This window comes from Trachymyrmex cornetzi, unplaced genomic scaffold (assembly GCF_001594075.2).
Source record: "Trachymyrmex cornetzi isolate Tcor2-1 unplaced genomic scaffold, Tcor1.1 scaffold203, whole genome shotgun sequence".
NCBI classification, from domain to species: Eukaryota; Metazoa; Arthropoda; class Insecta; order Hymenoptera; family Formicidae; genus Trachymyrmex; species Trachymyrmex cornetzi.
Window position 1 is genome coordinate 395 of NW_017296669.1, and position 6,226 is coordinate 6,620.

Genomic DNA, 6,226 nt, shown 5'->3' on the forward strand with positions numbered 1-6,226 from the left:
ATGTTGCAGCTTCATTAGCAACCAGAGAAGCCATTTGGCTGCGTACTTTGCTAAATAATTTAGGATATATGTGTCTAACACCAACACGCTTAATGGTCGACAATCAGAGCGCAATTCATTTAATAAAGAATCCTGTTTTGCATAAACGTACTAAACACATTCAGATACATTATCATTTTATTAGAGAAAAGGTGCAAAGCAAGGAAATAAAAGTTTTGTATGTTCCCACAGAATTACAATTGGCAGACATATGTACTAAACCTTTACCAAGAGATAGATTTAAGAAATTATGTGATTTAATTAAAATTATCGATATGTTGGCGAATACTTAAGCGGGGGAAGTGTTGGAACAACAGTTTTCAAGCTTAGCGTATTCGAAATAACATATATATGTATATATACACACTAAACGAGTTTCTTTCAGTAATTTCAATTTCTTTTGTCTGTCACCATGACTCCGGTTGTTTTTCCTTTGCTCTCACTCCAATACTTCCTCTTCACTTCTGTTCTGTGTTTCACACGTTGAAGACGTGTCGTTTAGCTCCGAGTTTTATCAATTGTATTCAATTATAATAAACAAATTTATAATTCCCAAATCTGAGTTCCATCAATATTGTTTACAATCATTACTTTATAGGTATCGGCTCATTTTCATGAACATACATAGAAGCGTTTCTCAAACTCGTAGATTGAATTTTATTCAGAATAATAATTAATATTTTGCATTTCATTATTTTCAATCAAATTAAATATTGAATATTGGACATTTTCGACAGTAAGAAAATATCGTTTTTTGTAGGAAAACATCTGCTTCGATTGGAGCACGTGCCCAAAAAGTGCAGTGCATTGCACATATTTTCAATATGTCAGATTGCATAATTTGTGACGAACCGTTGGGTACCAATGACAGCGTAATTTTGTCCGTGCAGGAAGAAGGTTTGAAGACAATCCAAAGAAAATGTCAGCAGATCGGTAATGAATCGTTACGAAGAAAATTATACAATGTTCAAGGTATATCGGTTCACAAAAGATGTTACAAATCTTTCACATATTCAGTGGAAAGTATAGATAAAAAGGAAAATAGGCCATCTACATCAAGAAAATTAAGATCATCGGATGATTTATCTGAAATAAATAAAAATAATTGTATTTTTTGTCTCAAAGATTGTGCATCAGAAATTTTCAAAATTGCAGAATCAAAAAAACCAAAAAACAAGCGTATAAAAGTAAATTGTTTAACACACCAAGAAACGTTTAAAAAAATTGAACAATCTGCAAAGAAGAAAGAAAGCGAGAAAAATAATAGAATTCTTCACATTTTATCGTCAGATAGCGTGTTAAATAATGTTTTTTATCACACGAATTGTTTGACGGAATTTTACGAAGAAAATAAACTTCCTGCAGGCCAAACGGAATCTGGAGAACGAGGCAATGTTTCAAAAATTGTTTCTTATATTTGCAATTTTGTAGACAGCCACCCGGATGAGGATCAATTTAGTCTTCAGGATTTAATTGTACAGTTTGAAAATGAGAATAACGAAGTCCCGATTCCGACTGTAAAATGGATTAAGAAACAAATATTATTAAATATTAAGGAGGATATATTTATTGCTGGTAATAATGCTCAAGAAACGGTCATATGTCGTCGGAAAGCTGGAAATCGTTTAATTATTAAACATTATCAAAAATCTAAAAAAATCCAATATACCAGTAAATGAAGAAGAGGAGCAGATCAGGAAATTAAAAGAAGCAGCAGAAATAATAATTAACGACGTAAAGAAAAAAGACTATAATATTACTGAATACCCAGCTGCAGACAAGTTTTTTGATTGCCTTGAAGAATATATACCAACATCATTGTTTAAATTTTTATGGTTGCTTGTAACGCCCGATAAAGCTGTTAAGGTAGATTGGAACAAAAAAATTATCGCAATAGCTCACAGTATAGTATCTGCGATGTTACCGAGATCAATTATATCGCCTTTACAGCTTGGATTTGGTGTCACATTATACTACAGATTCGGCTCCAAAGATTTAATTGAAATTTTATCCAGCTTAGGATTTTGTTCGTCCTATAAAGACGTATTACTCTTCCAAGCTTCTGCTATTAATGTTCAGATAGAACCTGCTATGAGTGCATGTTTTGGGCAATTTGCTTTTGATAATGCTGATCACGTTTGCACCCTGGATGGATCCAACACTTTCCACTGTATGGGAGGCATACAGATAGTTATTTCATACAATGCGGTTCAGCATCAAAAAATTCCTAAACTCAACAAATTGCCAAAATCGCAAACATTCGTTTCGAAGAGTACCGTAACGATCAAATACTTTACGAAGCATCCCGAGAAGAACTTCGGGGATCTACATTTCGAAAAATTGGAAGGATGTGATTTAACAGGAAAGAAGTATATACAAAATATAAAACTATCTGCAGTCGACTTTTTGTGGCTTTACAGCAAATTTGCAAATATTGAAAAAAGCACAGGTTGGAATCATTTTATGGAAGAAATAACGAAGGCAGAACCGTTCGAAAAAAACAAAGTCATATGCTTGCCGTTCACCTGCGCGCCTCCTTCTAACGTAGATACTGTTTATACGTCCTTGTTGTTAGCCTACTCCAAAGCAAAGGCTTCAAATTTTAAGAACGTTTATGTTACATTTGATTTACCTTTGTATATAAAAGCTTTGGAAGTGACAATGACTGCAAATGATGATCGCTTGAAAAATGTGAAACCTATTTTAGGAGGATTCCATTTATTAATGTCCTACATGGGGGCAATAGGTCATATAATGGATGGCAGTGGGATCAAAGAAATTGTAACGCTCATATACGCAGAAAATTCAATTAAATACATTTTAAATGGACACGTGTTCGCCAGAGCACTTCGAGCTCACGTGCAAATCCATGCAGCATTGGCACATTCAGTTTTATCTATGATTAATTGTACAGAAGACGAAAAAGAACTTATGACAAGCTTGCAAGAAAAAATCGGAAATGCTAATATTTCGTCAGACTTAAATGATCCCTCATACGCAGCAATACTGCAGAAATTTAACGATAAGTTACAAGAACTATCTGCTGATGAAAATCCAACTAATAAACTTTGGGTGCAGTACTTTCAAATGGTAACGCTTATTAAAAGATTTATAGAAGCAGTACGTTGTACATCCTGGGATGATTATTTGAAATGCATAATTCAAATGCTATCGATATTTCACGCAGCTAGACACAATTTATATGCAAAGTGTGCACATTTATATGTTCAAGAAATGTTACAGTTAAATGTGGATGAACACCTTCAGTACATTTCTCATTTCTCAGTACGAAGAACAGATAAATTTTACTGTGCAATTTTCAGTGATCAAGCTATTGAAACGAGCTTGATGAAGGTATTTAAGGATCCAGGAAGAGGGCTAACTCATGGACGAGGTACAACAGAAGCTGATACAGCGAAATGGATTTTATCCATGCCAGTTTTTCTAGACATATTCCAAAGTTGTCAGGACTACTGTAAAGTTGCTGTTTTTGGTACGAGCGAACAACATAAGTCTGACATGCATGATGATGGAGGCGTAACGCGTGTGAAGAGAGATAATGCCGATTTCAACAAAATAAATGCATGGCTTAACGATAATTCGCCTTTTCGTACCACGAATCAATTAGTATCACTGGGAACTGGTGTGATTGGTGATAATAAAGTAAACTGCTTTAAAGCTTTTGAAGTAGGCACTGAAGCTGTACAAAGAGTGTTTGGGCACAAAATAAGTGACATAAAAGTAGGTCGCAAATATCGAGTACAACCATTATCAATAATGACTTCAAAAATCAAAATTAATGACAAAGACGTACCGATAGATCCGACATTGCTTTTTCAACGAATGTGCCTTGTCAAAAAAGATGACGTTGAACTGAAAAATTTTTTCCAATATGAACTGGCACCATACCCGCTAAGTATTTTCGATGAAAACGGAATGCGGAAAAACGTAAAATCCGATTTTTATGATACGTTTACCACTTGTGGAAAAACCTTCACTTGTAAATACTTTTTATGTTATCGATGGAGGGTATTTACTTCATAAAGTGGTATGGCAAAAACAATTAACATATTTCCAAATATTTAAATCTTACGTAAGTTATATCTAAAAAAATTATAGTGATATGCTGAATTGCATCGTCGTTTTCGACGGGTATACAAACGACAGCAGCAGCACGAAAAATATCGAACGCATCAGGAGGTTGAACGACAATTTATTGACAGAAGTGAATATATCTGATATAAATACATGTCCTCCAACGAGCCAGAAAACATTTCTGGCGCGTAGTAAAAATAAACACCAGTTCATCCATTTGCTATGTCGTCACTTTGAGGAAGCAAACATTCAATATAAAATTTGCGAAGATGATGCTGATGTTGACATTATACAAGAAGCAAAATTAAAAAAAGTTGAGAACGTTAACAACGATGTGGTTATTGTAGGACAAGATATTGACCTTCTCGTAATTTTGACTTCCATCGCGCCGTCAATAGCACCGAATTGCATTTATTATTTTAAACCTGCAGTCGGAAAATCAAAAGACAAATATTACAATCAAAATTCTTTCAAATACCCAAACTTACAATATTGCATACTGTTTTTGCACGCTTTTACCGGTTGCGATACAACGTCCGCCTTTTACAATATTGGTAAGAAGAAACTCTGTGACGTTGTGCGCAAGTACGAATGTCTTGAAAAGGACATTCGCAACTTTTATGATCCCGCGGCTACGAAAACGTCATTATATGCAGCAGGTAAAAGTTGTATACAAGCTTTATACAATTCTGATCCAGAAAAGTACATAGATTTGAGCATTTTAAGATTTAGATGCTTCCAAAAGCATACAACGAGCACTGCGTGCAAACTTTTGCAACTGCCTCTGACTACATCTGCAGCGAACAATCACGTGCTACGAGTTTATTTGCAGGTTCAGAAATGGTTGCTGAATACGAATAAATTGCCGACGGATCACGGATGGGAGATGTCAGATAATGGTTTAATTCCAGTCGCTTTACCGAAAGGTGCGAAACCATTACCAGATAGCCTCTTAGAGTCAATAGCTTGCGGATGCAAATCTGGTTGCAAAACAAAGCAGTGCACGTGCAAGAAACATGGAATAAAGTGCGCAGCTGCATGTAGGTATTGCGCCGGTCTAAACTGTGAAAATTCTACAGTTTGTCAAGACGAAGTCCAAGAGGAATATTTAGGAGACGACAATGGTGACGCTGATACATCTTCAGTGTGTGAAACAGACTCACAAACGTCAGAATTGAGCATCGACGATATTATATCTGAAAGCTCACATGCTGAATCAGACTGGCTCTACACCGACGTTGAAGATGGTTACAATTTTTATTCTTGCGATACAAGCGACTCCGATTTTTCCGACGAATTACGCGTAACAAAACGAAAACGTGTACACTAGTAATAATTTAAATAAATTTTTAATCGAAATGTTGTGTTTGTACTTAATTTGTGCCCAATCACAGATAGCCTATATAATTTGTGATTCCTAATGTAGGAAGTAAGATAAAAAGTTTATTTCTATAATTATGAACAAAAATTGGGGATCTGCATATGTTAACCACAATCCGCGTACATTATTTTGTTAATTTGTTTAAAAAAAATAGAAAATTGTTAAAAAAAAATAGAAATTTATTGTTTAAAGTAGAATTTTTATATGAAAAGAGGAGAAAAAATACAAATTTGTCAAAAAAATCGATTTTAAAAATAGTTTTTTTGGATTTTGACAATATTGTTTATAACCATCTTAAAAAGCATAAAAAAACCTACAAATTAAAAAAAAAAGTCACCTCCCGTATGATGCCCAAAAGTTACAAGCTGATCAATTTTGAAATTGAAACGGGCATTACGGCCGTCCTAATGAATATTTTCAATTCAAATTTTTTACACGTAATTATGGTCATTAGAAGTAACTTTTCCTGCAATATCATTTAAATTACCGGATTAGAAAAAAATTAAAAAAATATAAACGAAAATTTACCATGCCTGGTGGATTTTTTTTTTGGGGGGGTTATGTTGCAAGATTTCCGATTTCACTGTCTAATACTTTTTTATAGACAATTTTATTATGAACAATTTTATATTTTTTTTTCTCTGTGCGACGAATAGAACCTGAGATATTCGCAAAAAACTGAAGAAGAAAACGTAAAAAACGCTTTTTTTT